This window comes from Coregonus clupeaformis, unplaced genomic scaffold, assembly GCF_020615455.1.
Source record: "Coregonus clupeaformis isolate EN_2021a unplaced genomic scaffold, ASM2061545v1 scaf0309, whole genome shotgun sequence".
Lineage (NCBI taxonomy): Eukaryota > Metazoa > Chordata > Actinopteri > Salmoniformes > Salmonidae > Coregonus > Coregonus clupeaformis.
The window spans coordinates 228,038-238,460 of record NW_025533764.1 but is presented as its reverse complement, the minus strand read 5'-3'; the positions used below and the strand labels follow the sequence as shown (position 1 = coordinate 238,460).

The window sequence follows — 10,423 nt, the reverse complement described above, 5'->3', positions numbered from 1 at the left end:
GGACGGGAGTAACAGCAACCTAATTTTGTTGACAACATTGTACATAAAATAGCACTACCGTGCTACTCTTTCTACAGTTTTATAAACTCAGCGGAGAACGTTCTCTCTCCCCATTCAGTTCCATCTGAATCTTGAGGGGCGTTTCATTAAAACATGCATCCAATCCCCGTGAACCCTTACATAACTAAACAAATCATATGCTTCAATGTTCTGCGGTTCACAGAAGTGTGGCAAGACAGGGCAATGATAGAGGTTCTGCTCGTGATGTTAAATTGCTGATGCAGATGCTCCGATTTCAAAACCATTTGGGAGCACAGTTGAAAAGTTAACGCGCTGGAAAAATAAAAGCAGCACTTTTCAATGCGTGAGATATAAGAGGTGTGGCGTGAGAAGAGGGTCTAATGCGTGTGTCTCGGCCAATACGTGAGAGTTGGCAGCGCTGATTTAAACGTTTGTGTGCATCAGTATCAATCAGGAATACAATATTAACAAACGGACAAATTATATAATCTTATGTGTTTGACTGGTTACAATACCCTGCGATATGTCAACCTCAGACAAGTTTCAGTAGACTAATTTGAAAGGCTAATCTGCCCTGCACTCGTTAATGTCTGTTTGGTCTCTACAGGTGGGCTATCGTTTGAAGTCAAGTCACTTTGTTTCCACGCCATTTATTCTTGATTTGCTCACATATGGAACCTCTCTCCTGTCTCTAGTGTTCCCTAAAGCAACCCAATACCAGCATGTATCTTATTAGGCATTTGGCATATCCGTGATTTTAATTCATCTCAATTATATATTTTTTGCCTGTCTAATTGTTGTGAAGTTTTTGTCTACTATTTGAGTGTCTGTTTTCTATCTTTTTTTGTCATTTCAATCTGGAAGTTCAGAATTTGTCTGATGTCCTGCTATCACGTGCAATATTCAACAGTATTATGAGACAGTATTAGTTATTGGGTGAATGAGTATAGTTGAATTAATAGGCTACTGACACAAATGAATCTATGCACATCTAAGTAAGTGTATTCACCCTCACCAAAGATTTTCTACTATATTGACATGATAGTCGAGTGACCGCTCTAACAATGGAAATACATGTCCTCAAAGATGGCAGGAGGGAGGAGGTGAGATCAGGTGGGACCATTCTAGCCAATGAGAGGGTAGATATACGTGAACAACAGTCACAACTCCAATATAAAGTAGTTTATTTTCTCCAAAGTTGCTGAATAGCCACGTGCGTCCACTTATATCAGTGTTTTTATAACAACTGGCTCCATACAATAATTCCTCACTTCATGGTCTTATTTTCGTGGACGGATTTTGGGCAGAGTAAACCCTCTCGCTACGCCTCTTCCTCCCTGCCCTTACACAGCCAGACTAATCAACACCAGTCGATTTAAGATTAGCATCGATTTTCTATCGGTCTGTGTGGCCTTGGCATACCTCAGAAACACAGCCTAAATAGAGCAGTAGATTCTACCAAACTTGATGCAGTTGGAAATCTGACACAACGCCATTGGGTGCAGATAAGGTATGTGGCACTTTTTAAAATAAAATGTTCCATCTAGTTTACAGTTTGCTGTCAATGTGGACCCCCAATAACTCCTAAGACTCAATTAAATCAAACCACACTGTTTACTTGGTTGAGAAAAAAAAGCCCCCAAACTCATGGGCTGCATCTCACATGGCACCTTATTCCCTACATAGTGCACTACTTTTGACCAGAGCCTTATGGGTCCTGGCCAAAAGTAGTGCACTTATATGGAATAGAGTGCCATTTGAGACACATCCATACACTCAACAGGGACTGGTTGGGAAGGGAACAACAACAACAGACATTCAGTCCCAAGGTACCTCTGTGACCTTTTCTCAAGAGGGAACATCTTTGCCGAGAGCCCCAGGAGGATCCTATTTTGGAGGACTCCCGTGGCTTGCCCATCTCTCTGACAGACACATCGTTCTCCTCTGGATCCATCAATAACCCCCACGGCTCACTGATTCACTCTACTCAAAGCAGGGCCAGGCAGTGCACTCTATCTCCTCTCACTCAACAGGCATGGCTACTGGAGGTGGATTGGAAGGTACAAACATTTAAAAAACAGCACACCAGCAAAGACAGACGACCATTCTTGACTTCATTCAAGGTCATTTGTCACCACTAGTGTGCTCTTTTTCATGTTATGTATATCTATACTGGACAAAAATATAAACGCAACATCTAAAGTGTTGGTCCCATGTTTCATGAGCTGAGTTCCGGACGACTGTGTGATCACGCTCTCCGTAGGGGATGTGAGTAAGACCTTTAAACAGGTCAACATTCACAAGGCCGCAGGGCCAGACGGATTACCAGGACGTGTACTCCGAGCATGCGCTGACCAACTGGCAAGTGTCTTCATTGACACATTTTCAACCTGTCCCTGACTGAGTCTGTAATACCAACATGTTTCAAGCAGACCACCATAGTCCCTGTGCCCAAGAACACTAAGGTAACCTGCCTAAATGACTACAGACACGTAGCACTCACATATGTAGCCATGAAGTGCTTTGAAAGGCTGGTTATGGCTCACATCAACACCATTATCCCAGAAACCCTAGACCCACTCCAATTTGCACACCGCCCCAACAGATCCGCAGATGATGCAATCTCTACTGCACTCCACACTGCCCTTTCGCACCGTGAGAATGCTATTCATTGACTACAGCTTAGCGTTCAAAACCATTATGCCCTTAAAGCTCATCACTAAGCTAAGGACCCTGGGACTAAACACCTCCCTCTGCAACTGGATCCTGGACTTCCTGACGGGCTGCCTCCAGGTGGTAAGGGTAGGTAACAACACATCTGCTTCGCTGATCCTAAACATGGGGGCCCCTCAGGGGTTCATGCTCAGTCCCCTCCTGTACTCCCTGTTCATCCATGACTGCATGGCCAGGCACGACTCCAACAACATCACGACACAACAGTGGTAGGGCTGATCGCCGACAACGATGAGACAGCCTGGGGAGGAGGTCAGAGACCTGGCCGTGTGGTGCCAGGATAACAACCTCTCCCTCAACGTGATCAAGATAAAGGATATGATTGTGGATTACAGGAAAAGAAGGACGAGCACGCCCCCATTCTCATCGACGGGGCTGTAGTGGAGCAGGTTGAGCGCTTCAACTTCCTTGGTGTCCACATCACCAACAAACTATCATGGTCCAAAGACAGCCATGAAGAGGGCACAACAAAGCCTATTAACCCTCAGGAGACTGAAAAGATTTGGCATGGGTCCTCAGATCCTCAAAAAAGTTCTACAGCTGCACCATCGAGAGCATCCTGACTGGTTACATCACTGCCTGGTATGGCAACTGCTCGGCCTCCGACCGCAAGGCACTACAGAGGGTAGTGCGTACAGCCCAGTACATCACTGGGGCCAAGCTTTCTGCCATCCAGGACCTCTATACCAGGCGGTGTCAGAGGAAGGCCCTAAAAATGGTCAAAGACTCCAGCCACCCTAGTCAGACTGTTCTCTCTGCTACTGCACAACAAGCGGTACCGGAGCGCCAAGTCTAGGTCCAAAAGGCTTCTTAACAGCTTCTACCCCCAAGCCATAAGACTCCTGAACAGCTAATTAAATGGCTACCCCACCCCCCACTTTACGCTGCTGCTACTCTCTGTTTATTATCTATGCATAGTCACTTTAACTATACCTACATGTACATATTACCTCAATTACCGTGACTAACCGGTGCCCTCGCACATTGACTCTGTACCAGTACCCCCTGTATATAGCCTCGCTACTGTTATTTTTACTGTTATTTTACTGCTTTTATTTTTACTTACCTATTGTTTACTTAACACTTATTTTTCTTAAAACTGCATTGTTGGTTAAGGGCTTGTAAGTAAGCATTTCACTGTATGGTCTACACCTGTTGTATTCGGCGCATGTGACAAATACAATTTGATTTTAAATAAAAGATCCCAGAAATTGTTCATACGCACAAAAAGTCCAACCGGCCTCACAACCGCAGACCACGTGTATGGCGTCGTATGGGTGAGCGGTTTGCTCGTCAACTGTCAATGTTGTGAACAGAGTGCCCCATGGTGGCGGTGGGGTTATGGTATAAGCAGGCATAAGCTACAGACAACGGACACAATTGCATTTTATCGATCGCAATTTGAATGCACAGAGACACCGTGAAGAGATCCTGAGGCCCATTGTCGTGCCATTCATCCGCCGCCATCACCTCATGTGAAATCCATAGATTAGGGCCTCATTTATTTATTTCAATGAACTGATTTCCTTATATGAACGGTAACTCAGTAAAATCATAGAAATTGTTGCATGTTGCATTTATATTTTTGTTCAGTATAGATGTCATTTAATTACCAGCTCTGACGAAGGCCTAGAGGCTGATACGTCAAGCTTAATAAAGAGCAGTGATACTTGCAATTGCAGTGTGCGGGTTTCTTCTTTTTTCTCTCAAATTACCAGCTATATAAAAATCACAGTTTCTTTCATTAAAGTCAGTTATCTACTGAAGTTAACATTGTAATAGTTTAAATATTTAGATACCTGGACAATACATAAAGACAATGTTCTAATACCAATTCCCATATTTATTCAAAATATTTATTTTAGTTACAAAACCTGAGCATTGAAAACATTAACTTAAAAAACATACAGTATAATATAATTTGCATTAAATCTAACAAGTAGCTTAGTGGATAGACCAGGGTTTCCCAAATTCGGTCCTCGGGACCCCAAGGGTTGCACGTTTGAGTTTTGCCCTAGCACTACACAGCTGATTGAAATAATCAACTAATCATCAAGCTTTGATCATTTGAATCAGCTGTGTAGTGTTAGGGAAAAAACAAAACCCCTTGGTGCCTCGCTGACAATTTGGGAAACGCTGGGAGACAGTCTTCAAATATCTATTCTTAACACAATAGTCTGCATTGGTCAGGACATTAAAATAGCTTACCTCAATTACAGTAGATACACCATTAGATATAGGCCTACACTATATCCTTCAAATGAGTTCCCCTTATCCATATTCAAACGTGTAGAAAAACACTGGATAATGTTACCTTCTAAATCAGAAAACCCTTTAAAACAAATATTTATTTACACTCTAAAATGGATTAAAACAATATATTAAAATCCCAGAGATATGTCAATCATATGTGCTTATTGTCCAGTGCTTGCATTAGATAACTTAATGGATTGGCTTTAACCATCACACTAAGTAGTCATTGTCATTCCGCAAAAACCCTGCTTTGATAGACTCTGTTACCCATGATTCTCTAACGATCTTAAACTTTTTGGTAAAGAGTCGTCTGAGGGTTCTTAAAGCCAACACTCTTGTTTCCTCCACCACTATGACATGAGAGACCCCTTCCTCGAGCTTCTGCACTACTGTCCCTCCATGGAAGCGGAATTCCAGAGCCCGCGTGTCCAGACAGGTGGCTGGTACGATGCTTTTAGGGTCTCCTATGTCTGCGTACCTGTCCAGGTAGACCCTGAAAGGTCTGAACATGCTAGTGGGGAGGTCGTCCCAGCCGTAGCGTTCCTCCACCTTAGCGATGCACTGTGCCGTCGAAGTGTCCGCGCTGCCAATCCGCCCAAAGACTTCCCTCAGCTGCTGCTCGTCCGTGTCCACTAAGTAGCTGTCTCCGTAGCAGTCATATTCCTTGGCAAAGTGCTCCTTGGTGGAGGGCGACATGTGTATCATGTGACGTGGTTGCCATGGCACCACCTGCTTTCTGTCTAAGCACTCCAGCAGCCAGGCAGCCCACACCACGTCGTGCTGGTCTGAAGAGATCAGGTTCTTCACACGCATGTTCTCCACAGCAGCGATCACACAGTAGGTATCCGGTCCCGGGTTCTGGACCACGATACCGCCTAATCGGGCCACTGCTTTCTCCAGCTCCGCTTTGGGGTGCGCCTTGCTGCCGTTCATAACGCAAAACTCCACGTCCTCAAACATATCTGTCTCCTTGGTGACGCCAGATAGGTCCTGAGACTTGAAGTGGTCGATGACGCCGACAGCCTTCTTGGGCTTGGCCACTGCTGGTGCCTTGCGCTTCTTCTTTTCGGGCTCGTCATTGTCATTGATGCGGAGGTGGCGCGAGAACAACTTCCCGGACGCCTTGTTGCGAAACTGATCGAGCTCAGCTAGGGTCATGCACTGGTGCCACTCTTTGTCCTCCCGGATCTTCTCAATCCTGGGGAAGCGTAAGCGTGCAGTTGGTTTTGTACATGTCACTACTGACTATTTCTGCTGCCTTCACCTGGATGATGACCGAGTTGCACGGGTCAATGTAGACTTCTGGTCTCTCCGGTCCCACACAGGATAGAGGCCGGAGGGTCGTTCCTCCGGTAGACTTTCCAGTACTTGGCCAGCTTCAGCCCCAAGTCGTACAGCTCCTTCATGGTGTAGCCGAGCCGATGCGACAGAGCGTGTGGAAGACAGAGGGTTTCTCTCCAGGCTTCGGAGCTTCGGCCACCGCGACAAGGGAAATGAGACATCATGCCACCTCGCCTTCCTTTTCCCCAGTAGCCTCCGACAATCAACAGGTCGAGCTCATCCATCAAGCCATCAACGTACTCCGGCTTTATCTTGAGCCAGCCCTCACCTCGCTTATCGGGCTTGTAGATGGATGAGGGATCTTTCACCATGATGCCCTCCTCCCTGTTGTCGATGGCTTCGTTGAGGGCGTTCACCACCTCTTGCATGGTTTTGGCCTCCGTTTTCGGCACCACGTGTATCCTCCCTTTAACAGGAGTGAAGACAGTCTGAAGGTTGTCGTGGCGCTCCTTCAACGTCTCGTTGCCAAACTTGTGGCCGTTGACAAGAAGTACGTCGAATACGCAAAAGCACGTCTGCAGCTCGGAATCGTCCACTAGCCTCTTGATGTCAAACTTGCTTCCTTTTTGCATGAAGGTGTCGGCGGTGGGGTTGTACGCCATCATCTCCCCATCCAGGATGCAGTTGACTACGTGGGCCTTGAAGAAATTGTGGATGAAAGGCGTCAGGGAGCCCTCTAGCGGTGATGCACCAAACTGCTGGGTGTACTCGAAGGAGTTCCGTGTGAAGTATTTGTAGACATCGCCATCCTTGTGCAGTTGGATGCGCTCTCCATCCAGCTTGGTCTCTATGAAGAAGGTGCTGTTGCCCATCTGCTTCTCCACCTGGCGCATGTTGGCCACGGCAGCCAGCATAGGTTTGAAGGCAGAGAACAGGCCAATGGACACTTCGCTGAGGGACACAGAGGGGTCGTGGAGCTGCCGGCACACCTTGTTTAGGTCTGTGGTGACATTGTAGAGCTCGGCGCGTCTGAGTGGAAAACCTGGAGCACTGTCTCTTTGCTGACTCCCAGCTTCATGTCCTTCAGGATCATGCGGATAAGCCACTTCTGCTCCAGGGCTGTGCTCTGGGTGATAAGGTGCAGCAGGCTCTTCTTCACCAGGTCCTTCTGCTTACCAGCGTTGTTGATGGCCACCGAGTCCAGAAAGTCATTGACTTCTCTGATGGTGAGGTTGCCCTGGCTTGTGCGCGTTTCTTCAACACAAAGTAGGCCATGAGGGCGAAGTCTCCCGCCTCCCCTGAGATGTGGTGGGGGTACGGTAATTCAACAGTTTGTTAGCCTCTGGTCCGTTCTTGGGGAGACCCAAGACGTCTATGTAGAGCTTGGCTTCAACATGCTCTCTTTAATGCCATAGGCCATACGCTCCCTTTCGAGCAGGGGGACTATGAGACGCATGGCCGAGTAGAAAGAGTCTGTGGTGGCAGGGTTGTCTTTGTGGAGGGCCGCATGGAACTTCCTCCAGGAGTCTATGAAGTCACGGAGAAACTTTGATTTGTCTGGTCGGAGTTTGGTCTTCTGGATTTTTTCAAGCGTGGTGCACAGGTGAAGAAATGGAACTTGAGCAGCAACAGAGCTCTGGGGAGCAGCAGCTTCACTTTTTGAGGTTTCCTCCATTGTGAAACCTAAAAAAATTAAAATACATGAATGACCCAGAGATTCTAAGGGATGCTCTTAGTTTTCATCCAGCTGTTTATGTAATTGTTTTATTGATAGAAAAATATGATCCTGTACTTTAGTAGTGTTCTACAGTGTAGGCCTACTTCATTTGCAACGTATAGTGCTGGCGCCAGTCCATTATACGCAGCACAGTACATACAGTATAACAACGTTTCCCAAATTACTCACAGTTTCGTAGCTAATGACTACTCAATAAACAAAAACATAACTTAAGGTGTATGACCTAATCCATCACACCAGCCACATGTTAAGAAACGTGTTAGCTAGAATGTACACTATACAATGCATGGCTTAAATACATATTGAAAACAACAACATCTCAATTTAGCTAGCTAGTTATCTTTCTTACCTCAAAGCAACCAGCCAACTCGTCAGTGTCTTGCAACTCTTTGGGGATCCCTCCTCTACAACATGCTGTGACATGCCCGGGTTATGACTGCATCATACATTTCCTGACGAAACTGAAACATGCCAGACTGTAGTTGAGCACTTGAATGCTAAGCACAGCTAGCTAACATTGTTGTGCCAGAGGTTGTGCAATGGTGCATGGTTTTGCAGTTGGGGCCACTTCGGTTGGGCTATGCTAGCTAGCATGCAATCTATAGGCACAGCTGTTAGATACTAACGATAGATAAATAAATGTTATCATGTTGTGTGATACGATTACAAATTCAACAAATAATGTATCAAATTACCTGATTACTTCTTCTCGGTCTCAAAACACAAACATTGCCGTTTTCGGTTATTATTTACTAACCGTTATTAGCGTTTCTAAAAAATAAAATAAAAACACTTCTTTGCTCACAAAGCAGAAACCGTCCGCAACGTAAAACATTCCGTCAGAAACAAAACAAGGGACATAATAGACCTTCTTCTTCTTCTTCTTCTTCTTCTTCTTCTTCGTCGGTGGGTTTCTGGCGGACTACATCCAAAAGTTGTATTGCCGCCACCAACTGGACGATTTGAAACCAAATAATTAATTAATAAAAATAAATCCATACTTAATAGTGATTCTAACAATCCACCCTAATAAAAATGGTACATTGCCAAAACAAACAAAACTCCCACTTCTTCCTTCTTTTAGTTCTCCATATCTCCCTTCTCAGGCTCTAGGACCTGAGAAGGTGGTACGCTTTTGCTAATATTCCATGTAACACCTTTGCTGTGAAATCTTTCAGCCCCAGGAACCACTCCGCCGCAATCACAATGATTGCAATCTTCCTAGATCTTTTCTCCACCTTGGCAGTGCCATTTATCACCATTGCGATAAAGGCCACAAAGTCCACCTTTTTAACCTTTAAAATGTCAGGATCCTCTTGGTGTAACACAACCCCTGCAGCCTGCAGTGAAGGCCTATCCACTACCATGGACTCTTCTGGTCAAACATTCAAACCCTCAACCCTTTTCACAGCTTCTGCATATGAAATGCTCTGTACAACCCTGAGTTTGGCCACCTCATTCTCTTTTACCCTTGTGGGGCATTCAGAAGACGTGGCTTCATGATTCCCACCGCAATTACATGTCACATTTTCTGCACTTTTACAACACATAATATGATATTTTCCACATCTTGTACATCTCGGCTTCTCCCTTCTGCAAACACTTTCTACATGACCAAAAGCTTTACAATGTTCATACTGCATTGTTCTTGGGATAAATGCTCCAACTCTGTAGTTAATATACCCTAACCACACTTCATTAGGGAGAGACTCCATTTAAAAAACAAAAGAACAGATGAATTCTTCACTTTTTCCCCATTCATCACTCGATTCATCCAGACGTGCTTCAATTACTCCAGGAATATTTTTCATCTCTTCCAAATAACCTCCCACGAAACGCCAGATATAACCCCTGAAGGGGTGACCTGTTCAGGCGACACACACAACACTTAATATAATATAAATACACTTCAAACTTATCAAATCGATAAAGACACAATGCACTTTCCTTCTGTTCCACAGAATCACAAAAAATCTAAACAAGCCCGCCTCTCGTGATCCTCACATCCTTCACTTCTACCCACCAGTTTGGATAACTCAAATGTTTTTTCAAGATTGGTACTCTGCTCAGCTGCTCCTTATTAACAAACCGTTCTCCTACTAGATACTAATGTTTTGCAGAGGGGTCAAATACTTATTTCCCTCATTAAAATGCAAATCATTTTTTTCATTTTTGACATGCGTTTTTCTGGATTTTTTTGTTGTTATTCTGTCTCTCACTGTTCAAATAAACCTACCATTAAAATTATAGACTGATAATTTCTTTGTCAGTGGGCAAACGCGTACAAAATCAGCAGGGGATCAAATACTTTTTTCCCCTCACTGTATCTACTATTACATAAAGAGACTAGCAGGATCTTCACTTCGTGTAATTATAATATAATAATATGCTATTAGA

At 44.8% G+C, this 10,423-nt stretch overlaps 1 pseudogene; it reads right to left on the bottom strand.

The window, feature by feature from the left end:
• Positions 1-4,820: 4,820 nt before the first annotated feature.
• LOC123484421 lies at positions 4,821-8,696 on the bottom strand (annotated as a pseudogene).
• Between the last annotated feature and the right edge of the window lie 1,727 nt (positions 8,697-10,423).